Source organism: Equus asinus, chromosome 25 (genome assembly GCF_041296235.1).
Source record: "Equus asinus isolate D_3611 breed Donkey chromosome 25, EquAss-T2T_v2, whole genome shotgun sequence".
Classification (NCBI taxonomy): domain Eukaryota; kingdom Metazoa; phylum Chordata; class Mammalia; order Perissodactyla; family Equidae; genus Equus; species Equus asinus.
This window is the reverse complement of record NC_091814.1, coordinates 56,999,343-57,018,571: the sequence shown is the minus strand read 5'-3', so window position 1 is coordinate 57,018,571 and position 19,229 is coordinate 56,999,343. Positions and strand designations below refer to the sequence as shown.

At 53.7% G+C, this 19,229-nt stretch overlaps 1 protein-coding gene across 3 annotated transcripts in view; it reads left to right on the top strand.

Annotated features, from left to right (window-relative positions):
* Positions 1-11,321: 11,321 nt before the first annotated feature.
* Positions 11,322-19,229, top strand: part of SOX13 (SRY-box transcription factor 13) — a 40,819-nt gene continuing 32,911 nt past the window's right edge. The window contains exon 1 of one of the 3 annotated variants that reach the window (XM_014829929.3): positions 11,322-11,461. The gene's annotated coding sequence lies outside the window, so the exon portion shown is untranslated. Of the gene's footprint in view, positions 11,462-12,254; positions 12,778-19,229 lie in introns of those variants that run through there. The other 2 variants (XM_070498160.1, XM_070498159.1) reach the window with 2 other exon arrangements.

Below are 19,229 nucleotides of genomic sequence, written 5' to 3'. Positions count from 1 at the left end.
CAAAATAACTCTCCTTCACTCCAGAAAGAGCGTTGTGAATCTACTAAATATTTGTTTAAGTAAGGCAAATGGAAAGCAATGCAAGTCTCAGTAAGCAGCCATCAATTAATCAATTTGCTAATTTTGCGTCCAGCATCATGCTAAGAGGTTTGGGAGGATACAGATTATGCAGATGATTCAATCATGCTTTCCAGAGAGCAAATATTCTCTCAGATTCTCATTTACTGATTTTCTTTTTCGTAGGTGCCAATCCCTTCCATAGAAGGTAAATATATTTAGAAGCTGTGGAGTTATCTTATTGATATTATCTCCTTACCTATTCCCTATAACAAATTACCCTAAAACTTAGCAACTTAAAACAATAAGTATTTGTCGTCTTACACAGTTTCAGAGTGGCAGGAAGCCGGGGGTGGCTTAGTTGAGTGTTTCTGGCTTAGGGTCTCTTAGTAGGTCTCTCATGAAGTTATCGCCCAGGGCTGCAGTCTCTGAAGACTCGAGTGGGGCTGGAGGGTCTGCTTTTAAGGTCACTCTCATGGCTGCGGGCAGGAGGCCTCAGTTCCTGACCATGTGGGCCTTTCCAAAGGCTGCTTGACATGGCAGGTGGCTTCCCTTAGAGCCAAGGATACAAATGCCACTCTGCCTTTTATGATGTGGTATCCAAATCACACATTGTCACTTCTGCCTTATTCTGTCCGTTAGAAGTTTCAGCCCACACTCAATGGGAAGGTATTACATAGGGCAAGGGCGTGCACACCAAGAGGTAGGGATCATTGGGGCCATCTTAGAGACTTACAACCACAGATACCCTCATAGACTACAATTTAAGAATCTTGGGGCCAGCCCTGTGGCCGAGTGGTTAAGTTTGCGTGCTCCGCTGTGGCAGCCCAGGGTTTCACCAGTTCGGATCCTGGGCGCGGACAAGGCACTGCTCATCAGGCCACGTTGAGGCGGCGTCCCACATCCCACAACTGGAAGGACCTGCAACTAAAATATACAACTATGTACTGGGGGGATTTGGGGACATAAAGCAGAAAAAAAAAAAAAAAGATTGGCAACAGTTGTTAGCTCAGGTGCCAATCTTTAGGGAAAAAAAAAAGAATCTGGAAGCCTAGTGACTTTGAGGTTGAAATGGCCCATTCACCTTGGCTTCATTTCCACACAGAACTGTAAAGAAAAGGGCCTAATTCTTAGAAATAAAATTATTTCAAAGATCCTAGTCCTCTTTATAGATATTATGCTATTACATCCCAAAATAAAAAGTAATAGTAGTTTTTGCTGAGAACTGTATCCAGACCCATGGTGGGAGAAATACCTTAAATGTCTGGAGGCAACTTCAAGGACTCTCTGGAAGGACATAACCATTATCCTTTGCAGTTTAGAATTATGCAGGATTATGACTCAATTCATTTATTTTGGGGATTGGGGATGCAACAATGAACAAGACAGCGGGGAGTAGGGAGGAGAGGGGTTATGGATGAATGTTTGTGTCTCCCCAAAATCCAGGAGGGGAATTAGTGTTCTTATAAGAAGAGGAAGAGAGATGAGAACTCTCTCTCTTCACCAAGTGAGGATACAGGGAGAAGGCAGCCATCTACAAGGCAGAAAGAGAGTTCTCTTCCTGGAACGCAATCTGCTGGCACCTTGATCTTGCATGTCCAGCCTCCAGACAGTGAGAAGTGAATATCCACTGTTTAAGCCCCCAGTCCATGGCATCTTGTTATAACAGCCCGAGCAGGCTGGTGTAAGGAGTCCCTGTCACGTGGCTGGGTAGAAGCAAGACTAAATGCAGTGTTAGGGTTCTACAGAGTTTTCAGTGGTGGAAGGGTCTTCAGGCTTTGACAACAGCCTGTCTGCAGAGGGGCAGGGCTAATGCGAGGGAGCTCAGACAGCTGGAGAAGTTACTGAAAATGTGCCTGGGGAGCATGGAAGTAAACATTTTAAGGGCCAGCTTGGAGTTCTACACTAACAGTAGAAAATTTGGAAAGGAATCACATTGTTGGCAGAGGGGTGGAGTCAGCATGGTCATTGGTGTAGATTCCACTAATGAAAGACTGTTTGTAACAGAATAGCTTCTTTAGTTTGCATAAATAGTTTGTCATGAAAAAGATATTTAAAGTGGGAACAAGTGCTAGGACCCAGCTTACTTTTCCAGGACTCAAGAGCACAGGGCACAGTGAGGCTTGTGTAGTCATGAAACGTGGCAGGTCGCTCTCCCTCACGCGCCCTGGTGACAAGGAAGGGCTCTCTTTCTTGCCTCTGAGAGCAACCCCACAGGGATATATCTAGTTATTCTCTAAAAGTTCTCAGAAGGATATGATTCCAGGCTCGCCTCAAAACAAGGGAAAGTTTTGGGGGAGACCTTCGTGCTAGAGAAAACTGATTTAGCTGCCAGTGTCACAGTGGCTTATGTAAGACATCAGTTTCTTAGTCCCTCCTATAATTGTCCAAGAACAAGCCATACGAACTTTACGAGGGCTCTGTGGTATCAGAGACCCAGACTCCTTTTTCAATGCCCCCTTTCATCTCTGGCCTGGGATAGCTGCTACAGCTTCTGTCCTCATGTCCACATTCCAGCCAGTAGAAGGGAGAAAGAATGGGCAGAATACACCCTTTCTTCTTAAGGCCATGACCAGGAAGTTGCATATATCACTCTGCTTAGCGCCTGTAGGGCAGAACCTAGGCAGATGGCCATATTTAGCTGCAAGGGAGGCTGGGAAATGCAGTCTCTTGATTGGCAGGCATTTTCTCAGCTATAACTTGTATTACTCTGGAAGGGAAAGCCAGATACTGGGGGAATAACTAGCAGTCTCTGACATAATGACCTCCTGGAAGGGAGGCAAATCAGATGGGTCATAGTTAAATATCCTTTTATTAGACTATAAACTTTATGACAGCAAAGACCCTCGTTCCTTTTCTCTTCATTTTATTGTCATTCTCTAGCACAGTTCATGGCACACAGTAGGTTCTCAATACATATTTATCAAATGAATGAATGAATGAGAGACCCTCTGTTGTGCCTCTTCCAAGGATCAAGGCCACTTGGTTTCCTGTTAAAATTAAACCGGAGGAGGTCTGTTGAGAGTTCTCCCGGAAGGGAAATTTCCTCTGTGCCACAGCCACCCGGACGAGTCAGTGTGGTTCCTGCACAGCCCTGGACTGAATTCTGCTGGTTGGTCTTAGGTGGCGCAGTGCACTTGGAGCAGGCTGGTGGCATGTGATGTGAGGAAGCTGGGCTCTTCCAGCAGTTCTGATGTGTTATGCCTGTGAGCAAACCTGGCGTCTTCCTGAGAGAACTTTATCCCAAAGTCTCCCGTAGTACACAGATGAATCCTGATAGAGAGGAGGGGTCAGCTGTGGAGCACAGAGGGCATCTACTGAGAGTTGCTGGGAGGGCCAGCTTGGAACGCACAGCCCCCAGCCTCCTGAGCCTGGGACCTGGGTTCGCCTCGTGCCTCTCCCCTGAGGGCTGTGTTTCCAGCCTCCACATTTAATAAGCTGAGAGAATTGAAAACAGTAAAATAAGGGAGATAATGCAATAGTCAATAAAAAGATAAACTAAGAAGAGATAAAAAGATGGTAAAAAGAGTAAAAAAAAAAAAGGCAGCAGGCAAAGTGATAATATGAACTAAAAATAAACCAAAAAAACTAAAAAGAAACTAACAGATAGAACAAAGACACGATAGGGCAAAGGTAAGAAATAAAAGATGGAGAATAAAAAGATAATACAATAAATCTGGAAGATAAGATGAGATAAAAGAAAATAGTATAAAATAGCTAGAAGACAAAACAGAGATTAAAAATGACTGAGATAAGTAAAATCATTAAAACCAGAAAAATAAAAGACTAAAGGGATTCAAACAACAAAATGTGTTAAACTGATACCAAAAGAAATAAAAAATGTAAAAGACTGGGCTGTGGGCTGTGTAGCTCAATTCGCGTCAGGTTAAACAATGCTGCAATGCCCTGGGAAAGCCTGCCCCTGGTGCAGAGGCCTCCGAGTGCAGGCAGCCTCCAGGCTGTGAGCCCTCCCGACCTCTGAGCAGCGTATTAACATCCCAGGAGCTCAGCTTAGTAACATCTGGGGGTGGGGGGTGGTGGGGCTGGTCCACAGCAGCAAGTTCCTGTCTCACAGTTCTGGAGGCTGAAGTCTACAAGCAAGGTGTGGGCAGGCCGGGTGTCCTCTGGGCCATGAGGAAGGAGCTGCCTCAGGCCTCTCTCCTTGGCTTGTCAAGGGCTGTCTTCTCCTTGTGTCTTGGCTCTGTGGTGTCTGTATGCACATGTCCTCTTTTTAGAAGGACACCATCATACTGGATTGGGGCCCACTCTAATGACTTTATCTTCACGTCATTGCCTCTGTTAGGACCCTGTCTCCAAATACAGTCACATTCTGAGTTATTAGGGGTTAGGACAGATGAATTTGGGGAAGGAGGGACACAGTTCAGCCCATAACAGCATACCTACAGGGAGTCCCTGGGAGGATACCCTCTAGGCAGAGAAATGAAGGCAGAGAGCAAGACTTTTGACCTCTTGCCTGGTTTGGGGCCTCTGGCGGACCTGACTGTTTTTCTTCTTGATTTGGGTTTCTGATTAATATTCTGCATCTCACTTGGACCCACAGGGCAGTAAGGCTGAGCCTGAGGAGGATGAGACTCTGAAGTCCCGAACCCATCTCCCTCACAATGTTAGGGTTGCGGGAACAAGACATGTCCTGGCCCTGAGGCCACCTGGGTGACTGGGCTGTAGTGCTTGGCTTCTCAGGTCAAGAAGCTTCTGCTCTGCTGGAAACACCTTGGGAGACTGAAGGTGCCTTCTAATTCCCCCAAACAGACTGCAGGAGCTTCATCATCGTCTGCCTCTTCCAAACAGGGAGGCCAGGGGAGCTGGGCCGGAACACCCTGCTCTGGGGAATGAATTCTCTGTACTTGGTTTCTCTCTTATCTGAGGTGGAGCTCGGGACTCAAGGCCTGCAAATCCTTCTCTCATCCTGGAGAAGAGAGAGAACGGGGCTGTAGAAGAAGCAAGCCGGAGGTCACTAGTTCAATCTCCTTGTCAACCGTTGAGGAAACAGAAATCCCAGCAGGAAATACCTGCCCCAAAGTGTTCTCTCTCTCTTTCTCTCTTTCACACACACGCACACACACACCGAGCAGGCAGACATAGCCCAGGCTCTAGTCACCTTCCGCCAGGGCTGGCTCGGTGGGCGTTCGCTCCGTGCAGCTGCAGGGGGCCCTGTGCTCAGAGGGCCTGTGCTTGATTTCACGTTTTGCTAGTGCCATATTGAATTCCTAATAATTTTGGAACAGGGGGTGCTACATGTCATTTTGCAGTAGGCCCTGCAAGTTGTGGCGGCCAGTCCTACCCCCGATTCCACTTCCCACCATGTTCTGATGAGGAAGGAAGCACAAGCCACCCAAGCCCTCTTTGACCACGAGCGGTCCAGAGCAGAGAGGTTGGGCACAGTTCTTAGCACATGATAAACCCTTCAGAAAAGTAGAAGGAAGGATGCCTTTGATTCAGGCCCCAAGACTTTCTCTTTGGCCCTCACTTCCAGTGAGTCCTTAGCTAGGCCATGAACCTAGAGTGATCCACCTCGACTCTCCAGCCTGCAGACTTGGCCAGTCCCAGGCCTGTTCCCTTCCAGACCCCTCAGTCTTCCTGGCAGAAACCCGAGGGGGCGGGAGAGGAGAGGGATGAAAGGAAAGTGAAAGTATCAGCGTCTCTGAATGGCCCCCTCCCCCCCCCCCGTTGCCATGGAGACCAGAACAAAGCCTCTCTTTCCCCTCTTTTCTGGATTGTTAATTGTCTTTCCTCCATGGTGCCTTTGTTAATTGTTGCCAGTCCCTCCCAGGATGAGGAGCTAGGTGCCCCCAGACAGGAAAGAGGAGCAAAAAAAGAGTTAAGTGGTGGGGGTGGGGCACTGTAAGCCAGGTAGGTGGTGGAGGGTGGCAGGGAAGAGGACTGAGGAAGCAACGTCAGGATTTTCTAAATTAAAATTGCCCAGGTTTCTGGAAGGAAGCACCCTCTTCACTCTTTCCCTCCCTCCTTCAATCAGCTGCCTTTTCAGGTGAGGCCCAGTGCCCCCCTCTGTGGGAAGGAATGGGAGAGAATGGAAAGAGAAAAGAAAAAAACAACCATTGTGTGCATGTGCGCGTGTGCGTGTGCGCTGGTGTGTGGGTGCCCTCTCAGGGGGGGGCCTGTCTGTGCGCTGCACCCATTCCAAGTTGACCCGTGGGACATGCAGCCTGATTTTTACCCCCAGCGTTTAGGACGACTACTATTACTAATTAAATTTATGGAGAGAAGGTGTGCACCAGCTCCGGAGGTGAGAATGACTACTCCAGTCCTCTTCTCCAGGCTCAGTTCCCCACGGTAGCTAAACACGTGAAGAATGGAGCAGAAAAGTTTTGAAAGTGTGTGTGTGTGTGTGTGTGTTTGTGTAAAAAGGACTCAAGCCCCCAACATTAGCTGAGCACGTGCACTGAGTGGGGTCCCTGTGTGTGTGTTGGGGGGCGGTGATGTGGGCTGAGTCTTGTGTCCTTGGAAGAAAGTCCCCCAGTTGCGGGACAGGAGGCCAACTGTCACGTAAGAGTCAGAGAGCTGTTTCTACTTCTAGGGTCTCGGCTTGAATCTAGGATGTTGAATAAGACTCGAGTGTTAGTTTATATAGTTCAGATTCTAAGGACCATCAAACCCTCTAAGAAGAGAAGCAGGATGGTATCGCAGAAACAGCATGGATTTGAGGGCCAGAAAACCTGGATTCAAATGTCAGCTCTTGCCGCTTCACTACGTGGTCTTGCAAACTTTCCTCCCCCTCTGAGTGTGGTTTTCCTCATCTGCAAAATGGAACAGTGTTGTTGATAAAGGAGGTCACATGTGTGAAGTGCCAGCCTTGGGCAAAATACCTCTCCTTTCTGTGCACAAGGAGAAGAGATGGTTCTGGAAGGCTGATTCCTTCCAGATCTTATACTCTCAAATTCTGATAGGCAAATGAAACATTCTCTGAATCAACCTGTTATCTTCTTGATTAGCTTCCACACCTGAGTGTGAGTCTGGAAAGCTCAAGTGGAACTGAGTAGAGGCCCACCAAGCTTGGACTGAAGGGAGGGCCTGCTGAAGGTGGCTCCTGGGCATTCGCCACGGGGCAAGACCCACCCGAGCTGAGCACTTCTGACTCACGTGTCTGGCTACAGGGATCTAGAAAAGCACTTCCTCAGTCAGTAGGATGAAGAGTTGCCATCGAGACAAGCTCCGCTAGGCTGGGCCTGACCCGACCTGAACCAGCTGACAAGAACCGTCTTCTAGGCTTCGCAGAGATAATGGCCCTGGCTCGGGATGGTGGCCTAGGGGGCGGCAGGGAGGGCTTCAGGAAAGCCAGGGGACAGGGATTTCAGAGTTCTTCCTTCTCCAGCTCCTCAAGTTGCTTTCTCTCTTGGAGCTTTCTCTCCCTCATCCTGCTCCTGGAACAGTTTACACCATTCTATGAATTCAATCCCAACGGCTTCTCCCAGGGCGTTTGCATTTACTCTTCTGTCTCACCTAGGTGGTTAAAGGCAGGTGGGGAACGCCAGCAGCCCTGAGCACTGTGGCCCCACCAGGGTCTCAGGAGCAGGCTTGACGGCCACATGAAGTGGACTGGAGACCACACACACTGAAGCCGATCCAAGTCACTCCTTCAGCAAATATTTTTTGAACATCTCCTATATCCTCTGAAACTACATGGAAAATAGAGAAGACAAGTTTCTTCCCACACAGAGCCTACAGTCTTAGGGGAGGCAGAAAAAGCACAAGAAAACAGAAAACAGACAAAATAAGTACCAACTGAGGTAAGTGCTATGAAGGCAGCAAACAGGCTGAAAAGGAGACTAAGGGGTGGGGGGGCGGGGGGGGGGGAAGGGTCTAGACAAGGAGGAGAGATGAAGGAAGGGACGTGTGTGTTGAGACCAGAAGACAGAGAGAAGCCCGGAGTGGGGTTTGAGGACGTGCTTTCCAGGTAAAGAGAGATTTATAGGATTTGAAGTCTGGTTGAAGGCAGATCTTTCAATATGGAGATCTGATTGGGATTGGGCAAAATTTGTGAGATAGTTTAGGACTGGGGGACACTGTGAGGGAGGGTCTTGAAAAATAAACAATTGTTTGATAAGCTAATGGTTTGCCAGGTCAAGCAAACTATTATCCAGAGAAGGGGGCTGTCTGAGGTTTGTTTGTTCAGGTAAATTCATTTTCAGGAAGTTCCTGAAGCAAATAATCAAGTTATTTACTGGTTTACAGTCTTATCTTCCTAGGCAAGAAACTTCTGGAACAAATATTAAGGGCACGCCGATGTAAGCAGTCTTAGTTAAATTATGTGGCTGCAAGTGGTCTCAGTTCTCAGAAGCAGCGAGGCTGTAGTGGTCTAGCTGACAGATGATGGTGGCCTGGACTTGGTGGGCACAGTGAAGATCGAAGTGGAAGGATTGGGATATAGTTTTAGCGATAGGTCAACAGCACTCACTAATTTGATCAGATAGGAAACGAGGAATCAAGGATGATAGGTTTTAGGCTTCAGCCACTTGTAGGTGGTGGTCCCCTTTACTGAGATGGGAAAGATGGTACAGATGTGAATGGCTCGGCGCAGGTCAGTGGTTAAAGGTTCGATTTTGACCACGTTAAGTTTAGGACGTCTGTGAGATCCTTGGGTAGAAACGTCAACATTTGGAGGATCATCAGAACGTAGTTGGTATGTAAAGCTATGGAAACACATAAAATTTCCCCTAGGGGGAAAAGGTAGACAGAAAGGAAAACGGGGTGCAGGAGAAAGTTCCCCGGGAAACACTCACCTGGAGACAAGAGTGGAGGAAGGAATATAAATAAGGGAGGCTGAGAAAGGGCAACAGGTGGGGTCAGAAGAAATCCAGGAGACTGGCATCATGAAGTGAGTGTTTCGAGGAGGGGGTGTTCAACTAGGTAAGTTTGATGGGTGTTCCCAGGAAATGGTGTGGTCGTATGGAAGGACCTAGAATCTCCAGAGTCCATAACTTCCTCCCATTACTTACTGGCTATGACTTTGAGCTTCACTTTTCTCGCCTCTAAAATGGGGATTATAATAGCAACCTCGCAGAATTGGGATAAGGTACAAATAGATATTGTATATGAAAATAGTTCCTTGCTTCAGACATAGTAGGCAGATACTTAAAAATATCTCAATTTCGTGACAGCGAGTAGGAAGGATAAACACCAATGAAATGAGATATAGTGGATAGCGGGTGTTGGAGAGAGGAGAGCCCACCTCCCACCTCCCCACTCTTCCTCTCTCAGTCTGCCGTGGCTAAGGACAGCTACAGGGACGGATACACAATGAAAGTGCCCCCTGAAGATGATCGGGGGCCAGAGAAAAACAACCAGATCAATGGAAAACACAGGCATGTTGGCCGGAGGAGGAAAGGCTTGGTGCACCTGGGTGACTCCTTCATGGTTTCTGAAACGGCTTTATCCACACTCACCAAAAGCCAGGCCCTGAAGAATTAATATTGACTTCTCCTACCTCCTAACCCACACCTGTTTCCTCCTTTCCATTCTGCCTGCCCCTGGCTTAGCTCAGGTGTGCGTCATTTTTACCCTAGTTACTGCCATTTTCTGGTCACTGGCCTCCCTGCATGCAGCTAGCCTGCTCTCGTCAGAGGCTCTGCTTAGAATCCCCCAGTGGCTCCCCACTGCCTTCCATCAGCCAGTTGATCAACAAGCATCTATCAAGGGCCTGCTCTTTGCCAAGCATGGGATGTAACAGTGAGCCACAGAGACACCTCTCTGCCCTCATGCAGCTTACAGTCCAGTGGGGGAGACAGGCACATGAACGGTTACCATACCATCTATGACTGGGGGCTTCCAGAGCCATACATAGAGGGGGCTCCTGACCCAGATGTGGCCATCAAGAAAGGCTCCTGGAAGAATTGGTATCAGGCTGAGACCTAGAAGGTGAATGAAAGGAGCTAGCTAAGGAAGGCAGTGGGGAATGACACAATCCAAAGGCCTTGGAAGGTCTATGTGCCAGCCACACTGTCAGCTGCTGAGACGCTGGCCCCCAGGCCGTGGGCCCTGTTACTCGCAGTTCCATGACTGCCTGCTCAGCTCCCAAGGTCCTTCTAAGTCCAGTTCAGATGAGACTGTCCCCAAGAAGACCGATCCTGTCCCCACACCCTAGTGCCTTGGTGGCCCCCAGGCCCCATGTGCTTGCCTGCTCTCAGCACCCTTCCACTGCCCTGTAACTACCTGTTCACTCATCTGTCTCCTTCACAAAATGGGAATCCAGAAAGGGCAGGGCACTGTCACATTCATCCTGGTGTCCCCAGCACCCAGCTGGGCCAGGCATATTGTAGCAATTTAATAAATACGTTTAATTAAAGCAATCCACCTCCCTATGGAGAACAAGGCAGGAAAAAAAATAAAGGATTGTCTGAGAGAGTGCAAAATGACAGGACTAGGGAGTGGCCCGAGACATTTGGGAGCTGTCTAGCTGCAGGGGGATCGGGTTCCTAAGGGAGGTTCGGAAAAGGGGTTTTTAAAAACCCTAAATCGAGGCTATCTGTCTGGAGGAGTTGGGAGGGTGTTGGAGCGACAACTTCTTGGTTCTCGCCCTAAGGAGAGCACATTCTCCGTAGCGACCGTCATACCTGGGCAGTGGGAGTGGGCAGAAGCCACCTCTTTCTTCTCTTCTCTCCACCCCCTCCCTGCACCTCCACGCCCCGTCTCCCGGAACCTTAGTGCCCCCCCCCCAACCCCCGCCCCTTCCAGCAGAGGTTTCCAGCTGTTGAAGCCGGGCTGGACCTGGCTGCAGGGAGGAGGCGGGAACTCTGTCCCTCCCTCCTTCTCCGTCTCCCCACCCTTCCTCCCTCCTCCTCCCCCTGCCCGCTCTGTCTCCCTCCCTCTTTCTCCTCTGAGGCTGTGGAGTCGCCTCGCAGCCGCGAGCCGCGAGCGCCCTGCTCCTGGTCCAGGCTTGGAACTGAACTGTGTGAGCGCGGGTCCTGGCGCCCCGGCCCGGAGCGGCGAGCCCAGCTCTGCGCCCGGGCGCAGCGGGCAGCCGCGGAGGCCGATCGGGACCGAGCCGAGGCGCGGAACGCGGAGCGGGGAGCCGGGCGGGCCGGCGCTGGGCCGGCGAGCCAGGCAGAGCGCCGCGGAAGGCAGGGAGCCGGCGGCGGGCAGAGGGCAGAGGGCAGAGGGCAGAGAGCGGCCTGGCTCGCGGAGGGCGCCGCCCGCCCGGAACCGCGCTCTCCGCCGGGGCCGGCGGCCGGTCGTGGGGCGCGGACCCAGGGTGGCCCCGAGTGCCGAGCGACCCCCCGGCCGCCGGCGGGGGGCGTGCCCCTCCCAGCCGCGCCGCCCAGGCGCTGCGCCGCCGGGCATGTGAGCGGGAAGCCCGGGCTGCCGGCCGCGGGGACCGGACGGAGGAGGAGCAGGAGCGCGGAGCCCGAGCCCAGCGCCCGGCGGAGTAGTAAGTGCGCCCCCTCCGCGCCCCTCGCCCTAGCCCTCCGAAGTTTGACACTCGCGCCGCCACGTCTCTGGGCACACGCCGGCTCTCATCTCTGCCAGTTTCCATCCTTTGCAAAGTTTTTCGAGAAGGTCCAGACCCCCACCGACCCCCAACCACGCCGGCCAGACCCAGGTCCTGCGGAAAGGGGTGGCAGTCCAGCAGGGCCGTGGGTGGCTGTGTGTCTGTGTCCGTGTGCACCCCGTGCGAGCCGAGCTTGGGGTGCCCCCCCGCACCCGCTCCTCGCCGACCGGCCGGGGTACTAGGTCTTTCTCGCCAGCCTGTGTGTGCGCCCAGTTCAAGGATTTCCCAGCGGGAAGCCGAGGCGACCTGTGCGCGCCCAGCGTGTGGCTCGGGCTCCCGCGCCGGGACGCAGACCTCCTCCCCGCCCTGGTTGTGTGGGGTGCGGGGGGCCAGCCACGCAACCTTTCCCATCCTTCCAGGTTCGTTCCCCAGCGGACCAGCCGGGCGCTGCATCCTGTTTGTTTTCTGCTTCACCCCCTCCTCCCACCCACCCTAGCCTTCTGACCGCCCCCGCCTCCCGCCTTGGGACGTCGGAGGTGAATCTTTTCATCCTTATTTCACGGCAAAAGCAAATCGTGCCTGAGGGTAGGGAGCTGGGGAGGGGGGCTAGTTGCTCTGTTCCCAGCGGCTCGCCATTGTTTTCCCACCCCGCGCGTTCCGTACGTAAACACACACACACACGCACACACACACACACACACACACGCGCGCGCGCCGGCTGCTCGGAGTCCCCAGACGCGCCGGGATCGCCCGCGGGATTCTCCAGCTGCTGCCCGGGGCTCGCAGGCTGGAGGTGCTCCCTTCCTTAGCCGCGACCGGGGAGGGCAGGAGGCGTGGGGGTTGCCGGAGAGTCCCGGGCGCGGCCGCGAGCGGGCCTGGGCGGGAAGTGAATTTTGAACTTCAGCCCTGGACCTTTCCCAGAGGACTCCGAGCACACGAGCGGCGGCTCCCACCCTCGAGGGCCGACGGCAGCTGCAAGGACTCCGACGGCGCTCTTGGCAGCGCCTCCGACACGGGGGCTAGGAGGAAGCCGAGCAGCTTTCCTGGGAAGTTTGCTTTGACTCTGTGAGAATTTCCGGGCAGGGCGCCTGGGCGCGGGCGCTGGCCCTGGTGAAGGATCTGGCGAAAGACGGAAGATGCTGCTGCTCAGGGCGGAGTTTCCAGAGATTCTGGTTTCCACCGTGCTCCCTTAGGAAGTGGCGCTCCAGATGCTGCGGTTCAGCACATTTGGTCCTAATTCCCCACCTGTGGGCAGTGTGAGCTCCTGCGATCCCTTAACTTCTCTAGATTTCTGCTATGCACAATGGGCAGAGTTGTGCCTGCGTCTTTGAAGCTCGCCTCGGCTGATGTTCAGGGATACTGATTGGGAAGCATGAATTCAGGAGGGTGGGGACCCCCTGGTTGGGCCACTGAAGCCAAGGGTAGCCTAGAGGTTAAGAGCTGGGGTTGGAGTTAGACCCCAGATGCTGCCACTGTCGGTATTTAACCTACTCCTCTGTGCCTCTGTTTGCTCACCTGTAAAATGGGTTTAATATGGCAGCACAGTGTCCTGCGGTTGTCTTGAGGATTACAAGTCTTAGTAAAGCAAGCTCATAGAGCAGTGCCTGGCGTAGAGTAAGTGCTGGAGAGGTGGGAGCTGTTATTGTCATTACGACTTTAGTGACCTTGCATAGAGCCCGCGAGAGCACTTGGGGTTGTGCTCATTTCATCAGTTAGCAGAAGCTGTCCAGTTCTGGGAGGAGGAATCCTTGTTCTTCTTCACACCCTTTCCTGAGTTTGGCTTCCCAGATCCTCCCTACTCCTGGTCTAGTTCCGTCTTGCTAAGTCTCTTTTCTTTTTCTTTTTTCCCTTACACCCTCCCTCCCTTCACAATGTCTGTGAAAGGCACGTGACTCTGCTTTTCCTCATTCTTAAAAATCCGTCTCGGCCTGACTGCAGTGTTCTTAGTGGAAATCAGGCCCCAGGAAGGAAGCGTCTGCAGCAGGGTGTCCCCTGAGTGTCCTGGCCTGCGCTGCTGGTTTGAGATTGGATGTGTACTTGTGTCTCTGGGGCTGGGTGAATTTCTAAAGGGGGACCCAGGTGCCTAGGGCCTCGGGTGGGATGGCTGGGGCTGATCCCTGGGGCTCTGCTCCCTGGGTGGCGTGGCTGTCACCTGCTGCAGTGGGGCTCACTTGGGAACCGGGGAGATCTCAGCTGCCTGGGCAGGCTGGATGTGGGATTTGGGGTAAGTGAGGGGCAAAAGTTTCACCTTCAACTTTCCACTTGCAGTTAAAGAGTAGTTTCTAGGAATTTGGGTTTGTCACAAGCTCCTTGTCTGATTCTGGACTCTGCACGTGCACAGCATAAGTAAGGGGTTCACTGGGCAACAGGGTGACAGGGAGGAAGAGCAGGCTGCTGCCCCCTGCAACGCTGCCTTGGACAATGGGCTCCTCTCTCCTTTCTCTGACCTTGCCCCCACCCTAGACATGGGGGATGGCCGGAAGGTTGGTTCTTAGTGCTCGGAGACCCACAGTTGGGCTGTTGTCGGTGATGAGGACCAGCACTGCAGTGGCCACATTCCCTCCTGTCACAGAAGTCTGTTGACTGCCTGCTGTGTGCTGGCCCCGGGCTAGGGGCAGGGCTTCCGGTGAACCAGAGAGGGCAGGTGCCTGCCTTCAGGGAGGTTTCTTTCTAGTGGGAGGAGACGGGCAATAAATAACTTTATAATAAGTAACCAAGACAGTGTTAGATCCTGTGTGATGTGAAAGAGATCCAACAGGGTGATGGGACAGAGAATGTGGGTGGGGGTACAGGTTGGGGGGGCGCCTAGGTTGGGAGGCCAGTGAAAGCCACCCTGGGGAGAGGACAGCTCAGCCGAAGCCTGATGGATGAGACGGAGCCAGCGGCACACAACCTGCAGACAGGATTGCAGGCAGAAGGAACAGCAAATGAAAACTCCCTGCGGCCAGAGCGGGGTTCTCCACAGCAGTGTGGCTGGACGGGGAGATGGAGCAAAGGGAGAAGCGCGGAGCTTGGTCACCCGGGCCTGGTAGGACTGGCTAGAGCCTGGATTTTCTGGCCAGGGCAATGGGAAGCCATCGGAGAGTTTTAAGCAGGGGAGTGACACGATCTGATTTATGATTTTAAAAGATTATTTGGTACCCAAGAAATGGTTATCAGAATGGCCCCGGGGAGGGAAATGGTGACTCAGGAATGGGATGGAGAAAAGACGGTGTTTTCTCTGTAGATCTTTGTGTCCTTTCTGAATGTAGTACCGTGTACTTATATCAACTATGCCAAAAAACCCCAAAACCAAAAAGTAGTTAAAAAAGAATAGCTTATAACTTGGAATATGTATGTAATAAGAAGACAAAGATATAAACCTGTGTGGCACACTATATGCATACCTACGCCCATCATGCGCGCGTACGTGGAGAGAAGACTAGAAGGCTGCCTTGAGATGTTTGCTGAGGTTAATTCTGGATCCTGGACGGACGAGTGATTTTTATTTCCTTCTTTATCTTCTGTTGATTTTTCCAGTCTTCTACAATGGTCATGAATTGCTTTTATAAGTGGAAAAAAATGTTAAAAAGATTGCTTCGGCTGCTAACTGGAGAGCAGCTTGAAAGGGAAAGCAGGAATGGAAGCAGGCCGGCTCGGAGGCTGATTCCGAACCGACGCCTTGGATGCAGTGGCTCGAAGGGAGGCTGTTCTGGAGGGAGAAGCAACAGGCTCATTCCCTACCTGACGCTCTGGCTCTGCTCTTGCCTGCAGACGACGCTCCACCCCCAACTCAGGTTCCGTGGTCAGGAGTGGCGGGATCGTAACAGGGAAGGGCGATTTCCAGTGCTGCCTTGGTGTTGGAAAGGTCTCTGCTTCCAGCTACATCCTTATCCCCCTCGTTCCTCCTAGCGGGCAGAGCTCCATCCTGAACATTCTGCTACTTTGACAGCTAGCAGATTGGGAGCAACATGATGTATACAGTAAGAAGGATTCAGAGCCAGGCGAGAGATTCGCCACATGACATCTCTGAACCTCTGTTTTTCTGTCTGTGAAATGGGACAATAGCAGCGACAATACTTACCTCTGAGAACTTGGGTGGCTTACATCTGCTGTGTCCACAGCAGCGCCCAGGAGTGGCCAGGGTCTGGGTTCCCTGTTGCCAGAGAAGCATTCGCTAGAGCCAGGCCTCCTCCTGAGGGTCCAGGTGTCCCTGCCCTGGACGGGCTGACTCTACACAGCTTTTCTCCTCCTGGGCTGCTTTGAGATTGGCCCTTATTGGGCAGCTCCCTGAGGAGGTCGCCGGGCAGCCCACGCCCCTGGGAAAAGTTGCTGCACGCCCCTCCCCCAAGCCGTCTTCAGGGGCAAGCTGAGTGTTTGGAAGGGCTGTGCTGGTGGGCCCGCCCCCCTGCCGGCCTGACAGTGCAAAGTGCTTGTGGCGGGAATGACTCGTCCTCAGTGTTTGCTTAAGAGGGCTCGCTCCTGCCAGGACTCGCTGGGATCCTCCCCTTTGCTGGTCCCCTTTCTGGAACCCGTGTGTGCTAGCCAGGAAGGCTGTCACAGTGCCTGTCACCAGGTGGGGAACGAGGACCCACAGAGACTGCTTTCACGTCTCCTGTCGCCTGCCTGTCTCCCTGCTCCCAAGCAGGAAGCCATGCCCTGAATGGGGGTCTTTGCCTGGTGACCCCCATTTTGACTGCCCCTTCCTTGGTCCTCCTTCCAGTTCCTTGGGAAGACTTGATCAGGAGACTTGTTACAGGCCAGCCTGACAGGGCCTTGACAGCTTGAAGGTGGGTTCAACCTCCGCCAGCTTCTCTGATCAGGAGTGACTCTGTTTCTTTGAAAAATCCAAGTCCTTTCTTTGAGCAGCAGAGATGTGGCAGTTCCCCCCTCAGTGTGGGCTGTGGCCTCCAGTTCAGCCCCAGAGCCTGCTCTGTGCCAAGGACCTCGGCAGACACCCAGGGGACCGTCCGGCCCTGCTTAAGCCTCAGGGCAGCGAAGGCCTTGGGCCTCGCCTGGGAACGGGTTTCTGTCCACCCTGCGTGGTCCACAGCATAGACCCCCCCAGTGACCACCGATTATTCCGGGCACGTTCTGGGCTCTCTTGCCCTTGCTTTAGGAAGACCCCTCTGCTCCTGTGACCTGCCTCTTTTGGGAGGAGCCAGAGGCCCTCCTGTGGTGCCCTCAGGGAGGGCCTGGGGGGACCCAGGGTAGGACAGCTACAGTGGTCAGACCTGAGATGCAGGAGGTGAGGATGGGGTGGCTGGGGTTTCCCCTGCCTCCTCCCAAGGTCATCCGTGGGTAAATCCAAGGCCTGGGCACCTCTAGGGATGTGCTGTGTGTGGTCCCGCATCTCAGAGCACAAGTGTGCACGTGGGGACAGGCTAGGAGAGCAGCGGGGCTGAGAGCTGTGCCTAAAGAACGGGGGTTCCAGTCAGGAGTGTCTCTGAGGAGGGGGTGTGTTGGGGTCCTAGAAGAGAGGAAGGAAGAAGTGGGGTCAGTATCTCCAGCTGCCCCCTGTTTACCTAAGCAGCATCTACTGCCCAGGCCCTTTAGGCCACTGGGAAGCCTGACACATGCCATCAAATCTGAATTCAGTTCCCCTGATACTCAGGGCCTTCAGGCTCCCCTCCCCCAGCAGTGGCCTTAGCATTTAAATGGCCTTGGCAGGAAGCCCCGGGAGCAGCCCTGGGGATTGTGGGCGGTTGGGGGGAGGGGTTTACTGTTGCCCGGCACATCGTCCCCCTGTGTCTTCTGGGGACAGTCCGAGGTAGGGTTTCAGTGTTTCGGCTGTGCAGGGGAGAACTGGGAGAGGCTCGGGCTGGGCAGGAGCACGTGGGCTCCCTTCCCCTGGGGGTTTAGGTCTGTAATCCCTCCAGGCCTGGAACTCCCTGGGGATCCGCCCCAGAGGAGGCCAGACTGTTCTCCCCTCAGCCTTACCTCCCCTGGCCCCGCCCCTGCTTGACTCAGATGGAATGTGCAGCCTGTGGAACAGGATGGGGTGAGAATAGTTCTCAGAGGGCCTTGGTCCCACAAAGGGGTGGGAACCTTGGGGTGAGTCCCACTCCTTGGCCTGGCGGGAGGGGCCCGCTGCCAATCCCAGGCCCTATACTGAGTTGAGGCAGAGGTGGGTGCCAGGGCATCCAGGTCCAGCCATTTGAAGGAGCAGCCAGAGTGGGGGGATTTCCTTGGAAGTCCAGGATGAGGGTGGGGGCAGTCTGAGGCCAGGGGTAGAGCAGGCCACACAGACCCGTCCCCAACACCAGGAGCTGGGGTGCCCAATCCTCAACCAACATCTTCAGTTGACTTCTTGCTTAAAAATTGTGGCATGGGGCTGGCCCAGTGGCACAGTGGTTAAGTTCATGCGCTGCCCTTTGGCGGCCCAGGGTTGGCGGGTTCGGATCTCAGGTGCAGACCTACATGCTGCTCATCAAGCCATGCTGTGGCAGCCTCCCTCATACGAAATAGAGGAAGACCAGCACAGATGTTAGCTCAGGGCCAGTCTTGATCACCAAAAAAAAAAAGTGGCTCTTATTTCTATAGTTTCCAAAAGTACTATAACAATGTGTAGTGCTGGCGGGCAAGTCACAGGTAATTCCCGAAGCACATGGGCCTTTGAACCAGCACGGGCCTCACTAACCCAGGAGGTGGCTGTCAGGGCGGGACGTGTGGTGGAGGCAGCATGGCTGTGGGTCTGTGGGGCTGCCGGTTCACCCATCCGCTCAGCAGACACGTAGGGGGCGTCTGCCTCGGGCTTTGCCCTGCTGTGCTGCAGCCCTACAGTTTTGAGGAAGATGATGAGATGTGAATAATCTATTACACTGCCTGACGCTGAGGGTGGGAGGCACAGGGTGGAGCGCTCTGAGCACCAAGGAGAGCACCACCACCAGATCTGGGCAGTCAGGGAAGGCTCCCCATAAGAGGAAACATAAAGACCTGGAGGGTGAGGAGGAGATGGCCTGGCAAGAACAAGTCAGAGAGAAGAGAAACTTGTAAGGGCAGATCCCCCCATGTCTCCCAGGGGCCCCGCCTGGGTCTCCAAGGGCATGTCAGATGGCCCCGTCCCTCACCAAGGACCTTGGGAGTGTCATGACTTGGGGGCAGGAGTGGCGGGCATTCGAAAACAGGGTGACTAAGGGCTCCTGGCACCCAGAGGCCTTGTTCAGCCATGAGTCGTGTGTGCCAACATGGGGGAGCATGGGTTTTGTGGTACATTACGGGGCGTGTGCAGGCTGCCTGTGGTGTGGTGCTGTCGGTTTAAGCGGCTTAGGTACAGTGTGGTGTGTGGCCCAAGTGACCCAGGGATTGGAAGCCAGCCTCACCTGGCGGCTGCGTGGGACGCAGGAGAGCTGGGGCCAACACGCTTTGCCACTTCTCTCCTCCCTCCCCTCCCTCTCCGTCCTCCCAAAAATCAACACTGTGTCAACAGCAGGAGCCTCCCAGCGCCCAGGACCGGGCAGGAGCTGGCAGGGGCGCCATGCCGAGCGCAGGCTGGGCCTGGCTGCCGCGGCTGCAGGATCCACATGGCTGCACGCGGGCTGGTGCCGCGCACACGCAGGCCCCGCACACACAAGCCCCGTGCACGGCCTGACCCTGCACACGCAGGCCCTGCACGAGGACAGGTGGGTGGGCAAACAGGTGTCCCAGGAGTGCCGACACAAAGGGCCACTTGTCTCTTCTCTGTGGCCCTAGGAACACCCCCCACCCAGGCTCGGTCCAGAGAGCAGTG